Raw genomic sequence first — 20218 nt, 5'->3', positions numbered from 1 at the left:
CCCAGGGAAAAAATTAGTGGGCTATTTTAGCAGCTTTGCTATTTCCTCCACTGTGGTGTGATCTCAGAGTTGATATATTTAAGTAGGGGGTGTGTGGGGGGCTTCGCCCCCCACATTAGTATAAGTTTAAAGTGTACATGTTTTTTTTGTTTATGTTTTTGCACTGGAACAGTGATTTTTTTTTTCCATGGGGAAAAAAATCTCTGTTCTTTGTGTTCATACTTTTTGCATTTCAAACTTCCTGGTTTGATATTACATCATTCGAACTCTTGTGAGTTCGACAATGTAATATAGACCCAATATATATACACATACCAGTTGGTCGAGGCTGATGTGCAGATGGCAGTTATCCTATATACAGGTAGATATACAGGTGTAGAAGGACACAGTATTAGCAGAGGGCATCGATAGGAGTTTCAAGAGTGACGTATTAAAAAGTGAACAAATGTCACACTAGTTACTTCCTCCCTGTGTAGTAAGTTTTTCATCTGTTGTACTGCAGATTCTGTATTAGGAAAATAAACAAAACAGAACATGTGGGTATGCAACAAACTCATGAATGCAGGCAGAAGTACATGATGACATACAGACCACACTAACAGGACCTGGAGACACTCACATGACATATGTTGCACATGTTGTTGAGATGTACCTGTTTATGGAAAACAGCAAGATGAATATCATGCATCACAAGTGTGATACACAATGTTGCAGCCTATAAACATGATGGAATACCATACCTGTCTTTCTGTTTGTGCACCTGTATGGCCCATGCATCTTTATGATGTATTTGTGGGCAACAATGGCATGGATACATCAATATGTTAGTATGCACTACTGTCATGACAGTTGGCCGAGGCAATAACAGCAACTGGTCACAGTAACAGTATACAGAGACACTCACCTGACATGTTGTTGCTACTGTGCAGATGTGGATGGACTTGTGCAAATCTATAAAGACAACCTTACGCATCTTGCAGGCAGTGTTATGTATGTACCATATTTGTACAACAAAATGCCATTACACTTAGTTTGCGTATTGTCAGCAGGTGTGCTCCCATGTTCATGGTGCAGTTCTGCTGCTGGAACACAAAAATATCAATTTATGAATATGCGTAAAACAATGATACATAATGAGGTAGTATATATGCAACACTTTTCAGAAAAGTATGACATACATGTATGTCCTGAAACAGCTGTGTCTATACCTCCGCCACCTATATGCCATTTGCAACTGTTGTTTTGCAGAGACACAAGGAACACTGTTATCTCATCCAGGGGAGTCAATGGTGGGCCACCAATGGTGGTATTCCTTGACCTCTCATACCAGTGTTTCCTGTAGGCTGCTCAAAGGATCTTGTCAGAGCAGCATCACCAACATGCCTTCCAGGATCTATTGTGACCTCCCACAGCATTTATCATCTTGTTCAGGTCTGTCCACACTTCATTCCTCCAAACAGTATTGTACACATTGCATCCCTGCTGGCAAAGAGCATCAGTGATAATAAGAAGTTATGTACCTACCATAACGTTCCATGTTAGTTGTCTTCATCTCGCCTTCTTTCTTGCTGGATGGGTTCGGAGCCGATCCTCGGCTCTGACTCAGCCTTTTACTAAAGCTTGGGAGCTATTTACCGGCTTGAGGTCTCCCCTTATCCCACAATGCTAGGCGTCAGATATCCAGATCTCGTTTGGTAGAGCTAACACCATGGAAAAAACACCTGTTCCCACCACAAGGTTTACCTATAGTGCTACAAACAGAGGAGGACGTAACCTAAAAAAAGAGTCAACCAGAGGAAGAAGGCCTCAAATGGGATTCTTCTCAGTCCTGACCAGGCTAGGGGGATGGAGGGTGGGATGCAAGAAAGAATGTGAGATGAAGACAACTAACATGGAATGTTATGGTAGGTACATAACTTCTTAATGTTAAGTTGTCTATCTCACCTTCATTCTTGCTGGATGGGACAGTGTCCCTAGCACCTTAGCCCTGGGTGGCTCATCGAAACCGACTCTTGAGCACAGTGGAACCAAAATCAGCTCTACCCCTAGAGGCCATATCTAACTTGTAATGCAAAATGAAGGTATGAGGAGTGGCCCATGTGGCTGCAGCACAAATAGATTCCATTGGAAATCTAGCCTGAAAGGCTAACGACATAGCCAATGCTCTGGTGGAGTGAGCTTTTGGTTTTGTAGGGGGCTCTTTATGTCTCAGTTAGTAGATGAAGGTAATAATAGAGGCCAACCACCTGGATAAGGTTACCTTAGAAACTGGCAGGCCCTGCTTGCCCTCGGCATAGGACAGGAAGAGTTGATCTGATTTTCTTGTCTGCTTGGTCCTATCCAAATAAAAATGTAATTGCCTGTGAACATCCAAATAATGTAACTTTTGTTCAGCTCTGTTTGAATAATTAGGAAAAAAGACAGGAAGATCAATAGCCTGATTGAGATTTGTCTCTGAGGGTATTTTGGGTAAAAAGAAAGGATTGAAGGATTAGTCCTGAGTGAAACTCTATCTTTGTGAAAAATAAGATAAGGAGGACAAATACAGAAGGCTTGAAGTTCCGATACTCTTCTGGCTGAGGTGATGGCTACTAAGAAGTGAGTCTTCCAGGAGAGTAACTTTAAGGAACAGGAAACTGCAGGTTCAAAAGGAGGTAGAATTAATGAAGTTAATATCAAGTTCAAATCCCACGGAGGGGTGGATCTTTAACCGGGGGTCTAAGTAAGATAGTCCCCTTAAGAAAACCCTTACAAAGTTTGTGGGACATAATACTGGACTTTGATAGGCCAACGTGGAAATTTGCGATAACAGCCAATTGGACCCTAATGGTCGCAGACGAGGAACCTGCTCGAAAAAGTTCTGCCAAAAAATCTGAAACATTGTGGACAGGGGCTGTAAAGGGGGCTATCTTTCTAGCCTCTGCCCAGAAAGAAAACGTTTCCACTTACTAGCATAAGTCTTCCTAGTAGAAGATTTGTTCAAAGAAAGGATAATTTCACACACTGGCTGAGAAATATGTGGAAGCCTGGCTAAGGTTGGAAGTGGAGCAACCAAGCTGTGAGGTTGAGAGAGTGGAGGAATTGGTGCAGCCCACCCGACTGATGGATTAAGAGGTCTGGCACTGGGTCCAGATTCCAGGGCTGCTCCAGCAGGTGATGATGCAGGAATGGGAACCAAATTTGTCAAGGCCAGTAAGGAGCAATGAGGATCATCCTGGATCAAAAAGCGGTCGCTTTCTGAATCAGTTTTGGAATTAAGGGAAAGGGAGGGAATGCATAGAGAAGACCCCGGGGCCAATCGTGAACTAGATCATCTCTGGGGGAATGGCCTGGGAGGGGGAAGAGAGTGAAGAAGTCACTCCACTTGCTGTTGAGAGGAGTTGCAAAAAGGTCACAGTGAGGTTGACCCCATCTGTGGAAAATTTTGTCAGCTACTAACTGATTGAGAGATCACTCATGAGGCATCAGAATTTTTCTGCTTAGCCTGTCCGCTATGACGTTGAACTTCCCGGGGATGTGCATTGCTATCAGAAATCATTGAGAGGAGATTGTCCACTGCCAGAGTCTGAGTGCTTCTCGACATAAGGGATAGGATATGGTTCCACCCTGCTTGTTGATGTACCACACTACTGACATATTATCCGTCTGAACTGCAATAGTCCCGGTAGGTAGAGAGTCCTGAAGAGCTTGCAATGCTAAAAGTACCGCTCTCATCTCCAAGACATTTATGTGCAGGTGGTACTCTAGGGGTTGCCAAGTACCCTGGACAGTCCTGCCCTGAAAATACCCCCCACCCAATCAGGGAGGCATCCGTTGTCACCGTGGCAACCGGAGGAGGAAGGACAAATGGCCTGCCCTGAGAAACTTGAGGGGAGACCATTCACCAAGAAAGGTGGTCTTTGCATGATTGAGTGATTATTATGTTGTGAGACATCGGAAGCTGTTGAAAGGACCATTGGGTAAAAAGCATCCATTGGAGAATCCGCATGTGAAAATGAGCCAGGGGAAGTAATGTGATTGCTGCTGCCATGAGACCCAAGGTTTTCAGTACAAATCTGGCCTGAATTCTCTTGCACTGTAGTAATGTTTGAACATGTCAGTGAATGTCTAATACTCTTTCTAATGGAAGTTTTGCTGACAGTTTCTTTGTATTTAATATGGCGCCTATAAAAGTTATAGATTGACAAGGCGACAATGCAGACTTTTCGAAGTTTATAGAGATACCTAACTCGGAGCAAGTTTGGATGGTATAATCCCTGGCTCAGATTAGCTGATGTCTGGTGGAAGCAGTTAGGAGCCAGTCATCTAGATATGGAAACACCTGGAATCCTTGCCATCTCAGGTGAGCCGTAACCACTGCCATGCATTTGGTGAGCACTCTGGGGGCTGTGGTGAGACCAAAGGGCAGGGCTCTGAATTGATAGTGACTGGCTCCCAGACAGAAGCTGAGAAACCTCCTGGAGCATCTGTTCATTCTGAAATGGTAGAATGCATCCTGAAGGTCTATGGAGCACATCCAATTGTCCTGACCCAAAAAGGGTAGAATGGACTGAAGCGTGACCATCCGGAACTTCGTTCTTTGAACAGATTTGTTTAACCTGCTGAGATCCAAAATGGGTCTCCAGTCCCCTGTTTTTTTTTGGTACCAAAAAGAACTTGGAGTAAATCCCAAACCCTTGCTAGTCTGCTGGGACTGGCTGGATGGCTCTCTTTTCTAGCAGTTTTGAAATTTCTAGTACTGCTTGTTCCCTTAGACCGGGTGGAACATCTGGAAGGGACCTGTTTGTTTGAATGGGGGTGTGGACAAAGGGGATTTTGTAACCCTCGGATATGATAGACTGTACCCATTTGTCTTGTGTGAGGAGTCGCCAGGCTTCTGGGTACAGTGACAATCTTCCCCCAACAGCCTCTGAAGGTGGACAGTCGGGCAGCCCCTCAGGGGTGCTGAAAGGGTTTGTCAGAGAAAGATTCCCTGCTACCCTGATTTTGCAGACCCCCTCTGCCCCTCGGGCATCATCTATTGTTGTTCCCTCCTCTGCCCCTGGAGGGAAACTAACTTCACGTGTGTCAGGCATGACTCCCTGGGGTTTACAAAACCACATTTTTCCACTCTTCTGACCTTTAGAATATGGTCTAGAGGGAGTAGAAAAATGGACTCCGATGGCAGAGAGAGTCTTGCCTTCCTGCTCACACCTGGTAAGGGTATCCTTCACCTGTGGTCCAAACAAAGCTGAACCATGGAAGGGGGTGTTGGTGAAGGACACCTTAAAGGTGTCAGCAAAGTTACATAACCGCATCCAAGCATGTCTTCTCAAAGCCATGCCTGTACTTGCGGCTCTACTCACCCCATCGGCTACAAAAGAAATGAGCCGCATGGAGGAGTTGACTACAGAATTAAGGGTCGCCAGCTGGGAGTTAATCTTTTCCTGCGACCCCGCAGCAGATGGATCCTGAAGGGTATCACCCAGTTCCTTAAGGAGATCTCTTTGAAGGCAGGTGAAATGGCACAGATAGTTCAGTGACCGCATGGAAAAGGTCACTGAAGAAAACATCCGCTTCCTGTACCTGTCCATTGTCCTAAATTCTTTATTAGGTGGATGGACAGACACTGAAGGGTCAGCCAACTCCTTCTTAGTGGCTGCTGCAACCACCATGGCATCAACAGGGACATCCTTTGTAAGAAACTGTTTGTCAGACAGGGCTGTAATGAATTTTGTGGGTCTGCGGGGAGTTGGTTCCACTGTGTCCGGGGCCGTCCACGCCTTCCGAGCCGCCACTTCCATGAGCGGGTTGAACGGCGGAGACACCCAGGAGGTGGAAGGACAAGAACCAAATGCGTCCAGATACACCGACTTGTCCTCGGAACAGTTAAGGGCAGTCCAGTTCCCCCTCTGTCTAAGGATCTCAAGGATGTCTGAGAAGGAGACATCCTCAGAGGGGGGCCTTGGGAACCCTTCCAAATCCTCCAAGTCGGTGTCAGAGGTGACTGACTCGGGGGGAGTCAACATGCTTCCTCTTACATTTTCTCTTCCGAGGGGGCTCCTCTGAATGATTAGGGGAGGCTTCGGAAGAGGAAGATACACCCAATGGGGCTACCTGGAGGGCCTGTTCTCCACGCTTGGGATCAGGAGGGTGGACAGAGACTGATGCAGGCACCATGGAGGGAGGAGACAAAGGGGTCGATCGTGGAGCCAATACTGGAGTCAGCATGCTTCTCATGACCTCAAAGGCATCCCTATCAGGCAGCGAAGAGGGTCCCCAGTCCGAAGAGACATAAACCCCTCCCAGCACCTAGAGGGACTGCTTTGAGGCTGATGTTGGGGCCGAGCTCACCTGCGCTGAGGCCCCGAGAGGGAGAACAGGGTCGGACAAGGGTCTGATGCCACTCACCCCCTCGGAGCCAGCGAGGGCATCTCGGCACCCAGTTCCCTCCAAGGATGGAACCAATGAAGAGATCGGAGCCGACGAGGGAGCCGAAAGGTGTGGTATCGGCTCCGACATTCCGACGCTTCGAGCCCCAACAAGCTCCGCCTCCGAACACAGTGGTAGAGTTGGAGGAGGAACTGTTGAAGAAACAGGGATAGCCACAGTCTGTTGAGAAGGGTTAGTCAACATTTTGGCCAGTGCCTGCAACTTTAGGAGCCTACTGACCACCCTCTCCAAGTCATGATCCGATAGCCTGGAAGACCAAGAGGAATAGGATCTATGGCTCCGCTCTGATTGTAGTAATGGGGACCTGGGAGCTGAGCGAACAGACTCTAAAGAAGGAGACCTCGAACGCTTTCAGCTCAGAGAAGGCTCTGATAGCAATGCTGGAGCCAACTGAGGTCTTGAAGTGTCGGTTCTGGCCGGAACTGACGAGGAGGCAGAAGCTCCGCTCGGTGTCGGCTCCGAACAGGGAGACGATGGTTTGGCGGGCTTTAAGGATTTCCCCAACGAAGGCTTGGCTGGGGATCCTTCTGGCTTTAACAAACCCCTCAAAATGAGCTTATTCCTATACTCCTGCAGGACTCTCAGACTGAAGGCATGACAGACTGAACAAGAGTACTGCAGGTGTAGAGGGCCCAAGCAATAAACACAAGAAGTGTGACCGTCTGTCAGAGACATCTTCTGACAGCACGAGTCACACTTCTTGAAACCTGAGTCCTTGGTATCTTTAGACATTACAGACGAGATACCAAGGGAAATTTAACTAGTGGTTAAAACAATATACACACACACACACACACACACACACACACACACACACACACACACACACACACACACACACACACACACACACGCACGCACTAGGTAAAAACTAACAGTAACAATACCACTATAACTGCAACAGCTATCACTAACAAAAATAATATATATATATATATATATATATATATATATATATATATATAAAAAATACAATATAAACTATAAACTAGAAGAGGCCTAACACTACCCTAAAGGGTGGGGAGGGGGGAAGGGAAGAAAACTCTGTAACAACAGAAAAGAGAGTTCCTAAGTGGGATCCAAAGGGGTAACAATCTAATTAAACTAATAGAGAAGTATATCTAAAAATTATAACAATACTGACAGTAAAAATGCAGTGAAAGAATTATACGACCTGGAGCCGGTAAAAAAACGCAACCTCGTAGCTGAAGCGGCAAACGAGATCTGGATATTTGACGCCTAACATTGTGGGATAAGGGGAGGCCTCGAGCCATTAAATAGCTCTCGAGCTTTAGTAAAAGGCCGAGTTGGAGCCGAGGATCGGCTCCGAACCCATCCAGCAAGAATGAAAACGAGATAGACAACTTAACATTGTAATTTTCTTGGGAGAGAAATTGCCACCTCTAGTTCAGTTTGTCACCTGGAAGACAGTGATATGCACTTGATATATTTATATGGGTGCCCACATATGGACATGATGATGTTCCAAGCATATGTTACTTGACCTGCTCTCCAGTCATGTGCAATGTAAAGCTATATAAGATAGACACTGTCATGTATAGTACTGTTACATATATAAGAATATTGGTGATATGAAAACAACTTCTGAATACATAATAGGTAAAACAACATCATCACGTGTGATATCTGTAGAGGTCATATGTGGGATCTGAACCCATTGCAGTGGAAATCACAACAATGAGCTAAACCTCACCACAACAATAAATAGAACATGCTGGAGGGATAGATTTCTGTCACAGAGACTCCCCATGCTTTGGAACAAAATTCCTAACTACATTAGGCAGTGCCCCTCACTACCACTCTCCAAGAGAAACCTTGATGAGTGGATGGGTAACATAAAATACACCGTGGAATCACTTCATTGGCTCTGCCTGACAGAAGCTTAGTTAATTAATCAATGGGGCAGCGAAAGCCGACACACTCTGCCTAGGCTTATAAATGCCCTTGGGCAGATAGCCTAGTACCTGCCTATGAACCTATGAACCTATGAAAAGACAACAATTCAACAAGAGTACCACATGCTCAGCACCAAATGATTTGACTTCACACATTAACATGCACATTATAACATAACCACATTGCCAGATTTGCTACTGGCACAGCCTATCGGACACACCACTGTCACAACCTAAATCGCCTATGATGGCTTGAACTGCCTAGCCTACTGCAGTTCAATCAGCTAATAGTGGCACATAAAGTTCTTTACCAACCAGAAAATACACCTGCACTAAAAAATATTATCAGCATCTACATCAGCACATGCCCACTGCGATCATCCACTAGACACCTAGTTCAAACATACAAATCTAACTACTCAGCTGGGGACTCTCTGCCAACTTTGCTGGAAAAATATGAAACAGACTCCCAGTTGACTTGACCCTAGAACCCTCACTGACGTGATTCAAAAACAAACTCAAGAAATACTTCAAAGCTCATTGGTTATATCCTTGCACTAACCCCGACTAGTGGCCTCTCTATTACTTGGGTGCCTTTCCTTCAACTACTTCTAACTTTTTTCTACCACACGCTTTCAGGAAGGGTCAGTTGTATAACTACTGATCAGTGTGTCTTAAACCTGAATGTAATGGTATGGATATATAACTTTGAAAATAATGTTATGTTTTGTAAAGTGTTTTATAATAAGTTAGTACTATATGTGCTAAATGCTGATATTGCTTATGACTGTAATCTGCTTGAAACTAGCATTTACTAAATGTTCAATGTGTATTATTATTTTGGAGCTTTTCTCCCCATGCCTCAGTTGAAAATGGGCATACATCCAGTCGGACAATGTAAAATAAATAAATATGTAAACTGATAATGTTGGATGGTTATTGTACACAACCACTATTAGTGAAAGACAACTGTCAATATATGGTATGCAAAATGATGCTATAAAGAAAAACAGTAAAAAACGAGCAGCCATAGTAATATCAACTGTTATGCACAAATACCTATATATCAGCACAATAAACAGTGAGCAGGCAATGTTATCCCTGTTGTCTCTGCATGAGATGAAATGCACTAAAAACCCTGCTATATTTCTATTATAAGAAAGCATCTGTACAGTAGTTAATGTTTAAGTTACTGAAACCTTCAAAAGGTCTTCTTATATGTAGGCATATCAAGGTAACCAGATATGAACACGTGGATCTACTTCACATAACTGAAAACTCAAAATACTGAATTTCATTTGACTGAGACCACAATACCTAATTTTCAAAATACTGAAGACATTTGACTGAGTCTCATCATACTGAAAGCTTACAATGTTTAATTTCAAAATACTGAATTTTACGCCACAGATGTGGTGTGTTTCCCTTCATCTGTGACTCACTTATGATAAAAAAATTACTGTAACTTAACTGCCGACTGTCAGAATACTAACAATAGTGTAGAAAGTAGTGTTGTAGTGTTTCTAAATGTGGGTGTGTCTCTTTACATTTTTATGGGAAGTGTCTAATGTAATATGGTAATTGCATACAGTTCTATAAGGTAAGTAGAAGGTATATGCCTTTTTCCCCACTGTAGTGTCATCCTGGAGTTAGTATATATATATATATATATATATATATATATATATATATATATATATACATATATATACATATACATATATAGATAGTTAAGGGAGTTGGAGGGCACAGCCCCCACACTGGGGGTGTGAGGAGCATAGCCCTCCACCTAGTTTGGTTTCTATCATCCGGTTTCTGTTAAGAGGGTGAGTAGTTTTTTAAGTTTTGGAAAGAGTTACCTGTTGGTGTTGTAAGTGTGCATATCTATGGCTTAAATTTCAGTAATCTGAAATTCAGCAGCTTTCAGTATAATGAGACTCAGTCAAATGAGTTTTCAGTATTTTGAAAATTAGGTATTGTGCTCTCAGTCAAATGAAATTCAGTATTTAGATCCGAACACTTATATAATTCCATTCTAGAGCTATCTATAGTGCATGCATAACTACGCATCAATGAATATCATTGGCCTAATGGTTAAGGTGTTTGCCTTACAAACACAAGGTGCAGGGTTTGAGTCTCACAGGTATTGTGCTCTCAGTCAAATGAAATTCAGTATTTAGATCCGAACACTTATAATTCCATTCTAGAGCTATCTATAGTGCATGCATAACTACGCATCAATGAATATCATTGGCCTAATGGTTAAGGTGTTTGCCTTACAAACACAAGGTGCAGGGTTTGAGTCTCACAGGTATTGTGCTCTCAGTCAAATGAAATTCAGTATTTAGATCCGAACACTTATATAATTCCATTCTAGAGCTATCTATAGTGCATGCATAACTACGCATCAATGAATATCATTGGCCTAATGGTTAAAGTGTTTGCCTTACAAACACAAGGTGCAGGGTTTGAGTCTCACAAAAGATAATTGGCTATTCTTAAAATGGCTCGCAAGGGCAGTTAGGTTAGTACTAATTTATGAATCTATAGCCCCCTGTAATAAAGCGTGCTTTTTCGCTTGTATTCAACTCAGCACAGCTCCTCGTGGTGTACTGCAGAGTTCTACAAGCAGCAGAGAGCAAAAGAGTGACTTTTTCCTGATTTAAGTATTTTTTTCTGGCTTTTTGATTATTTACTGCTTAGCGACTGCTTTTTCGCCTGTTTATACAGCTCTGCATTCTATTTAAACTGTTTTTGTGTTGATTAACTGTTTTGCACTTTTAAAAAAGTTATTTGTTGCTTAATTTTACTTGTAGGCTAACACACTCAAGTGCGCTAGCCGTTTAAAAGCATTTATAGCATTTACTGTCTGTTTTTCTTCTGTTTTCTGCAAAAAAGAAAAAAAAAAAAAAAAATCTTGTTTTCCCGCCTTACTGAACTAGAATAGTCCAGTCTTCAGAGTTTGCTGACCTCTGGGCTTTGTCTTGGTTCCTGTGCTATTCCATATCCTTATTTGGATAAAAGGAAGCGTCTTTGTTCACCAGTGGGAGTGGGGATCACTGAGCAGCCTGTTTGTCCCTAGAGGAGTGGTTCCAGCCAGAAACTTGTAGTCTATTGGTCATTTTGGGTCAATTCCTAGCTCTTTTCAGCCCCTGTAATAAAGCCCCTTTAGCGCTTTTTCGCTTGTATTCAACTCAGCACAGCTCCTCGTGGTGTCCTGCAGAGTTCTACAAGCAGCAGAGAGCAAAAGAGTGACTTTTTCCTGATTTAAGTATTTTTTCTGGCTTTTGATTATTTACTGCTTAGCGACTGCATTTTCGCCTGTTTATACAGCTCTGCATTCTATTTAAACTGTTTTTGTGTTGATTAACTGTTTTGCACTTTTAAAAAGTTATTTGTTGCTTAATTTTACCTGTAGGCTAACACATTCAAGTGCGCTAGCCGTTTAAAAGCATTTATAGCATTTACTGTCTGTTTTTCCTCTGTTTTCTGCAAAAAAAAAAAAAAAAAAAAAAATCTTGTTTTCCCGCCTTACTAAACTAGAATAGTCCAGTCTTGAGAGTTTGCTGATCTCTGGGCTTTGGCTTGGTTCCTGTGATATTCCATATCCTTATTTGGATAAAGGGAAGCTTCTTTGTTCACCAGTGGGAGTGGGGAGCACTGAGCAGCCTATTTGTCCCTAGAGCAGTGGTTCCAGCCAGAAACTTGTAGTCTATTGGCCATTTTGGGTCAATTCCTAGGTCTTTTCAACCCCCTGCTATAAAGGCCGCTTTAGCGAGCTTTTGCGTGATTTAGCTGAGTTGCCCATAGAGCACCATCGGGCAGCCGGTTAAACAAGGTTAAACTATTTCTGGCTCCATAAAGTCTGCTCTTCAATTTTTCCCTTAGAACTTCTCTACTTGCAATCTAAACAGTCTATTCTCTATCTCAATAGCTCAGCACTTGCTCCTAAAGCATTTTTATATAGGTAAAGTACTTGTATACTAAACAAAGTACTACATTAGCCTAGAATCCCCTTGAGTACCCATTTCCTATAGGTCCCTTGACTAAGTTACACAGCAAACTTTTCACTTTTTCTAGCATGTCGAAGGGTCAGTTGCTAGCGTCCTCTCCTGTTCAGCTGGTGAATCTGGGCATCTTGAGGCAATGTTACAATTGCCTCATGTACACAGACAACCCACTCCTTCTCCCACAAAACACAAATACATGTGAGAGATGCAACTATATAGCCAAACTGGAGGCTGAGCTCTCTCAACTCAGGACTGGCAAGACCAGACAGGAGGAGAAGGAAACCACGCACACCACAAACCCAGTTTCACATAGAACTATCACAACTGCAAAACAAACACATAAACACACAAAGACATACTCGGAGGCACTGATCAAAAATCTACCAAAACTACAGAGGCCTCCAAAGCAGACACCCAAGCAACTGCCACCTCAAGACATAAGACATGCAACACATAGTTCTCAAAGTCAGTGTGCTAAACAGTCACAGCCCTTAAGGCCAAACACAATGCCAGACACACTTGTTATAGGTGACTCCATAGTCAGACACACTGACGTCCCACTCACTAGACTGAACAAGGAAAAGATCACAGTTAGCTGCCTGTCAGGTGCTAGAATCCACCACATAACACAAGCACTCAAGTTACTCCACAGCAAGTACAAGTATGACTCAGTCATTGTCCATGCCGGTGTGAACAACCTGAGACGTACCTCCCTGGACTACATGAAAAGAGACATAGAGGAGCTCTCAGATTATGTAGCCCAGGCCGGTATGACCCTGACCCTGAGCAGTATCCTACCCTCACCAAGAATGATGCCACAATACAGAGACAAAATGATCAGCTTTAATAATTGGCTTAATTACTGGTGTCATTCTAAGGTGATCCAATGTCTGTCTGCCTGGGATGACATGCTTGACAAGCCACTCTGCTTTGCAAGGGATGGCTTGCACCTGTCACCCCTGGGCTTCCGGATATTGGCAAAGGCTCTTGCCACCCCCATAGTGCCTTTTTTAGGCAAGGCTCAAATGATAAACCTACCGCCCTAGAAAACAAAAATGGAGAAAAACTAAGGGTAATATTGCTCAATGCCAGAAGTCTAAACCTCAAGATGCACACCCTCGAAGCCCTCCTCAGTATGGAGAACATCGATGTTTGTGCTGTGACTGAAACCTGGTTCAAGGCTCCTGAGAGAACCCCAGCACTATCAGGTTATACCTCATATCATGCGTTCTGGCCCCAAAATCCAGACCGAACCACAAAAGGAGGGGGAGTATCCATATTCATAAAGGATACCCACACCTCCAGGTTAGTGGCAACGCATCTAAGCATCGGAGACCATCCAGGTGCAATTAACCATAGGTAAAACTGCCCTACAGTTTGTAACATGCTACAGACCACCTTCTCAAACTCAAGAAACCCACACAGCCTTCCTGAAGACACTGGAGAGTATAAATGTCTCTCCAAACACCATCATATTGGGTGACTTCAACTACCCAAACATAGACTGGGAACATTACTCAAGCCCCAACACCCTAGCCCAAAGGTTCCTTGAGTTCATAAACTCAAATGCTATGGAACAACTAGTCACCATTCCCACAAGAGGAGAAAATATACTAGACCTGATCATCACAAACATGGGGACAAAATGCTCCACACCAGAAGTATATCCCTCATTGGTGAGATCAGACCATAAATTAATCTCACTGGAGATCCACATCCCGCCCCCACCCCCAGCAAAAAAGACCACAGTGAAGAACTTCTCAAAAGCAAACTTCACACTTCTTAAGACTGGAGTGGTATCCTTCAAGGCCCCTGAGCCAGTGGAAACCACAACCCACGCTGCTGAAACCCTTACAAATGCCTTCTACGAGCACCTCCAGGAATGTATGGATCAAGCAATCCCTAATAAAATCAAGACCCTCTCCACCAAAGGCAGGCGCACGGTCTGGTGGACTCCAGCCATAAACAAACTCTACAACAAGAGGAGAAAGCTACTACATGACAGAGCAAAATCCCTAAATGGGAAGGCATCTCTGATCAATACTAGCAAAAACTACGATCACTCATAAAATCATCCAAGGCCAACTTTGAGAGAAAAATCGCTAATGACACAAAAGACAATCATAAAGCCTTCTTTAGCTATGTTAGAAACCTGGGTGGAAACTCCCAGATATGCTCAGAATTAGTCCAAAATGATAAAAAAATCACTGAACCCACAGACATTGCCAACATACTGGCAGACAGGTTCAGTGCAAATTTCTCCTCCCTCCCCCAAAAGGAGAAATATCTATCCCACCAGAGTCTAGCCTCCCAAACATCTCAGATGCCCAGGTGAGAGCTGCTCTCTCTAAAGCAAAAAACACAGCATCAATGGGACCGGACGGTGTCCCCGGCTGTGTGCTACATGAACTCAATGAGGAACTACACCCACACATAAGGCTGCTGTTTAATCTTAGCCTTACTACAGGATACGTACCCAAAGAATGGCGTACGGCAACTGTGGTCCCACTCCACAAAGGCGGTGCTTCTACGGACCCTGGAAATTACCGCCTCATAAGCTTGACGAGCCTTGTCTGCAAAGCTATGGAGAGGATCATAATGGAACTCATAAATAAAGACATTGGGGACCTACAGACACTGGATCCTACCCAATTTGGCTTTGTCAAGGGCAGATCCTGCCTCTTGAACTTGGGCGACTTTTTGAAACAGTCACTAAGGCCATTGATGAGGGTAAGGCAGTTCACACAGCCTACCTTGACCTAGCAAAGCGTTGACACAATACCCCACTCGGGCATCATAGAAAAGCTCACCAGCTTAGATGTAAACCCATATGTCACAAGATGGGTTGCAAACTGGCTCAAGGACAGAACACACAGGGTTAGAGTTGCTGGTGCCATGTCAGACTCTAAGCTGGTCACGAGCGGTGTCCCACAGGGCTCAATCCTGGGCCCCCTCTTGTTGGGCATTTATTTTTCTGAAGTGCAGGCAAACATAAGGGGATTGTGGCTGACAAAATTTGCAGATGACTGCAAACTGGGCACCATAATTGACACTCCATCAGACACAGACATCCTCCAGAAAGGTCTCATAGAAATGGATAACTGGTGCAAGAGCCATGGCCTTAAGCTAAATGCCAAAAAATGTATAGTCATACCCTTTGGGAAAAACAAGGTAACTCCTAATTACCACATAGGTGGTAATCCATTAAACACGGAAGAAGTTATCAGGGACCTGGGGACCCAAGTTGACAGTAACCTCTCTTTTGACACTCACATTGCCAAAGTGGTTAGGAAGACCTTCTACATTGCCCACCTGATCATGAAGGGATTCACATCCAGATCAGGAGAGGTCATTGTACCCTGTACTCTTCACTTATCAGACCAATGATTGAGTACAACGCCCCATTCGAATGTACCTTACCCGACACCTGCAGCAGATGGAAAGACCCCAAAAGTTCCTCACCAAAAGGATAAAGGGGCTCAAACATATGTCATATGATGCCCGACTGAAGAAACTCCAGCTCTATTCAGTCGCATACCGCCTGCTCAGAGGTGATCTGTGCCTGACATACAAGGCCATGTCCAACCCGGAATTAATGGACATGCTCCACCTCAAAAAATCCAAATCCACCAGAGCCACGAGAGCAAGAGACTTAAACCTCAACACGGATATAAATAGGACGTGCTGGAGGGACAGATTCATCACCCAGAGACTCCCTACACTATGGAACAGAATCCCAGTCCATGTGAGGCAGAGCCCCTCACTGACTCTGTTCAAGAGAAATCTTGACGAGTGGATGGGAGATCGTAGGTTTACCCCGGGAATCATCTCTGTATCACTGCTGGACAGAGGCACAGCAAACTAATGGGTATAGTATTCTCATCCTAAGGGGTGGTGAAAGCCACACACACTCTGGCTAGGCTTATAAATGCCCTAGGGCAGATAGCCTAGTATGAACCTATGAACCTATGAACCTATATCAATATATTAATAATGATATCAGTGAATATCGATGAACATGCAACATATGGATACATTTGGAACATGTAGGTTTTCATAACTATACCACAAAATGTACAGGGTCACCAGCAATGCATGTGGATGTATCTTCATTCTGTCCATATGTACTGTTCACTGGGGTTATTCCCATTTATTTGCACAAAGCATATGTGGAATTCCTGTCTGTCATTAATGCAGCTGTACATACCTGTATGCATAGTGATTAATCCTACACCCCTCTGGTATGTCATAGACATTTTTTGTACTGCAAAAAATGTTGCCAAGAAAGTGACTGTAAACATGTATAAATAGATTTAAAAGAAGTGATAATAAAATAGGTCTGTAATAAGAGCAAAATATCCCACCACAGCAATGCCAGCAGGGGCCACATTACATTTGAAGCAACCTTTAAGTCAGGTATACCTTAAAGTAATAAACAAAACAAAATATCGCACTGGTGGTCCTTGGGTCAAGATGAGACAGAGACTACTAAAGCCCTGAAAAAAAAAAAAAAAACATTTGTTTAACAATGAATTGTTGAACACATTTTTTATGGCTTTAGTAGTCTCCATCTCATCGTGGTCCATGGACTGCCAGTGCAATATTTTTGTTTTGTTTATTAGTTTGTTTTACTATCATACATACCGTGATACCTTAAAGTAAGACCAGCTATGTGCACAGAGCTTTTGCTTTTAAGTACCATTTGTAATATACATAATTATTGAGGTTCATTATCATTTAAGGTTTTGGAATCTTATTTGCTCACATCTATGTAAGTTCTTGAAATATGGCACATTAACCAGTAACTCAGCATAACGGGAAGGTGCTTCAATCAAATACCCAATAGGTATCATTAAACAGGACCATGTGTAGCATTTGCCCATTTCCCTCCAATGATTTGATACCATTCTAGAAGCACCACTTTTAAAATGTGATTTTGATACATCTACTGATCAGACCATTGTTACCTGCAAAATGAGTAGACCTCAGTAAGCAATTTTTGAAGTCTTTTTTTCTTGACCTGCATCAATGGGACGGCTACTAGGAGAAGGCTTTTCTGTGTCTTGGTGTCAAACTGGACTGAAGAAAATATGACTCAGATGCTCACTGTCTACACTGGACTTAAGCAATGTATGTGAGCCCAGCACAGGAACTTTGCAATGATCAACATATGAAACCAGACTGAGAGGGAGCAACAACAATGGACAGGGATCTACAGGACTGGAGAGTAGGTCTAACACCTCTGTGATGACCTACATCAGAGGAATGCAGAGGATTTTCATCATAAGGTCACGGAGGTGCAGAGACAGGCTGCGGATGCCTACAGTAAGTGTCATGATATGCAGTGTAGGTGTATATTCCTATGAAAATCATACATATAGCTGTGATCCATATGTCCTAAATACTCCTTTTAGAGTCATTACTTAGCTCATGTGGTTAAATATTAAGGCAAGGCTACTGCTCCTCCTCCCCTACATACAGGTTCAATTCCCATGGTGTTTTTTTTTCTTTAATAGTGGTTGTTACGTACATACTGTTGAACATAAGACCCATGTTTGCTTGGCAACTTATACAGCATATCATTTTACACATCCGGCATGGCCATGTTTCACTGATGCCTGTTGTGCCTAAGTACGGATGACTACGCATTTTTCCTTTATCTGCAATAGTTATGTCACAGTATACTTCTGTATTAGTAAATGCTGCGTCACTCAGAGCTACATTATTTCCCTCTTCTTCAGAAAATGCACAGTATTATTATACACATTTGTTGTACACAGTAATGTAAAAGTACTGTAGGCTGGCATATCTAAAAGATGTTAGACTTTGTAAAACTCAATACAGTCTGGCTGTTACACATTTCAATTGTGTGTGGAGCATGACGGCATATGGCATTTGTGTGTCAGATGGGTCCATATTCCTCTTTTGTCTCAGGAATACAGAGAAATCCAACAGTACCTTGTTATGGCAAAAGGTACTGTGCTGTCTCTTAGCTCAACCTGTTAATCAAGAGGCTGTCTTACATATATCATGGATGCATGTGGGGTCAAATCCACATAGGAGGAAAGCTTAAATTACATTTGTCTGTCTGTGTTAACATTTTGAAACTGATCTTGTTTATGTATACAGTTAGGTTGTACATGTTTACACCCATAGTGTTTATGTTGAGTCAGATTACTATGAAAACTCTGTTTCCTATAAATTTTCTGGAAACAGCATAGCTTTGTCAACACAGCTGTTTGCTTTATGGTTTTGATCACATTGGTATACTGTACTTATACACTTGGAATACAGCTCTCAACCAGTCAGGAACACATCTCAACATAATCAGGGACTAATTCAGAAATACTCGTTGACAGTCAAGGACACATTCTCCATGTTAGTACTTTGAATGTGTGACAGTGACAGAATACAGGCATGTGAAATAGTATACATTTGCTGAAGTTAAGGTAATCTACACCTCTGCCCATCATTATTATTATTAAGTGCAATTCACCAGCTTTGTCCTAGTGTTATGGGGGGAGTGACAGGGACAGAGCTACACTTTGAGCCAAAATCAGGGACATCCCTGAATATCAGGGACATTTATGAGGTATAATTTGGAATGTAACAATAAATTCTATTTAGACATTTCCTACCCTCCTACCTTACCTACATTTTAATGTATGACATACCAGTGATGAACAGGTAGTCCTATGTATTTGTTTAAGTGCAGCTATGTATTCCTTTTCAATGTCTGAGAGTCTGAGGTATGAAATGTCACTGTTGCATATTTTTGTTGTGAACAGTGTGCTGACATGCAATCAGGCTTGCATGTTTTGGTTTATAAATGCACAGCACATGGGGCACATTGGACTGTAGTTTATCAAGCTTGTAATGTGGAAACCCTGATACATGTTTTTATTCATTACCTGCACAGTTGTTTAACTGCAGTTACTCCATACAATCACAGCCAAGATGGGATTAGCTAGGCAGGTAAATATCATGGTTCTAGTATGAATATAGTGGAGAGTTGCAGGTTTGAATAACATGTCCTTTAATTTGTGCTCAGTACTCTTATACTGTGTAAAGTACTGTGTGTGGTATAGGAATACATGAATAGGGAAAATCTATAATGGTATTCCATAGCACAGCTAAAGAACATGTGCAGCTTATTTCACCGTTATTTTATACATACATAGTCTGTGCCATTCATACGTGCTTTGTACCTTTTGCAGGTGATGAGGATTGCACCAGTTATCAGGCATCATGCATTAAGCAGATGCACAGTCTGGAGGAACAGAGGAGGGAGAAAGGAATGTGTTTATACATTTCCATGTTATTTTTCCTAGAATAGATCATAACATTGTTATAGGAGTGGTTTGGATTGCAGCTCCATGCATGTTAATATTAATGCAAGACCACCCAGCAGGCATATGCAAGATAACTGCAATAGTCATTTTACAATATGTTGCAGCTGGAGCCTGACACATATGGCCACATTAAACATGCAGTACTCATGCTGATGTCCATGAAATGTTGTACTTGATGAGTACATTGCTCCATGTGGGCAGGTGTGCTACTTCTTGTGTATGTGTGTGCTCCTATGCATGCAGTGCAGCATATTGTTGTTATGGCCAATGCACTGTGACCCTGTATGTCATACTTATGAATTTGCAGTTAACATGCTGCTATTAACACAAAAGTTCCACTGTACACATGTGTGGAATAGACAGTAACTCACAAACTACATTTTCCCCCTAGTTCACACATAGCACAGTGAGATGAGTAAGTTTTGTAGATTGCTGTGTCATATCTGTTCAACAACATGACATGTCCTTGCCCCTGTGCATTCTTTGATATTGCTTTGTCATGCTGTCA

This window comes from Protopterus annectens, chromosome 10.part0 (genome assembly GCF_019279795.1).
Source record: "Protopterus annectens isolate FY-2018-M chromosome 10.part0, PAN1.0, whole genome shotgun sequence".
NCBI classification, from domain to species: domain Eukaryota; kingdom Metazoa; phylum Chordata; order Ceratodontiformes; family Protopteridae; genus Protopterus; species Protopterus annectens.
Note: the sequence above shows the minus strand (reverse complement) of the source record.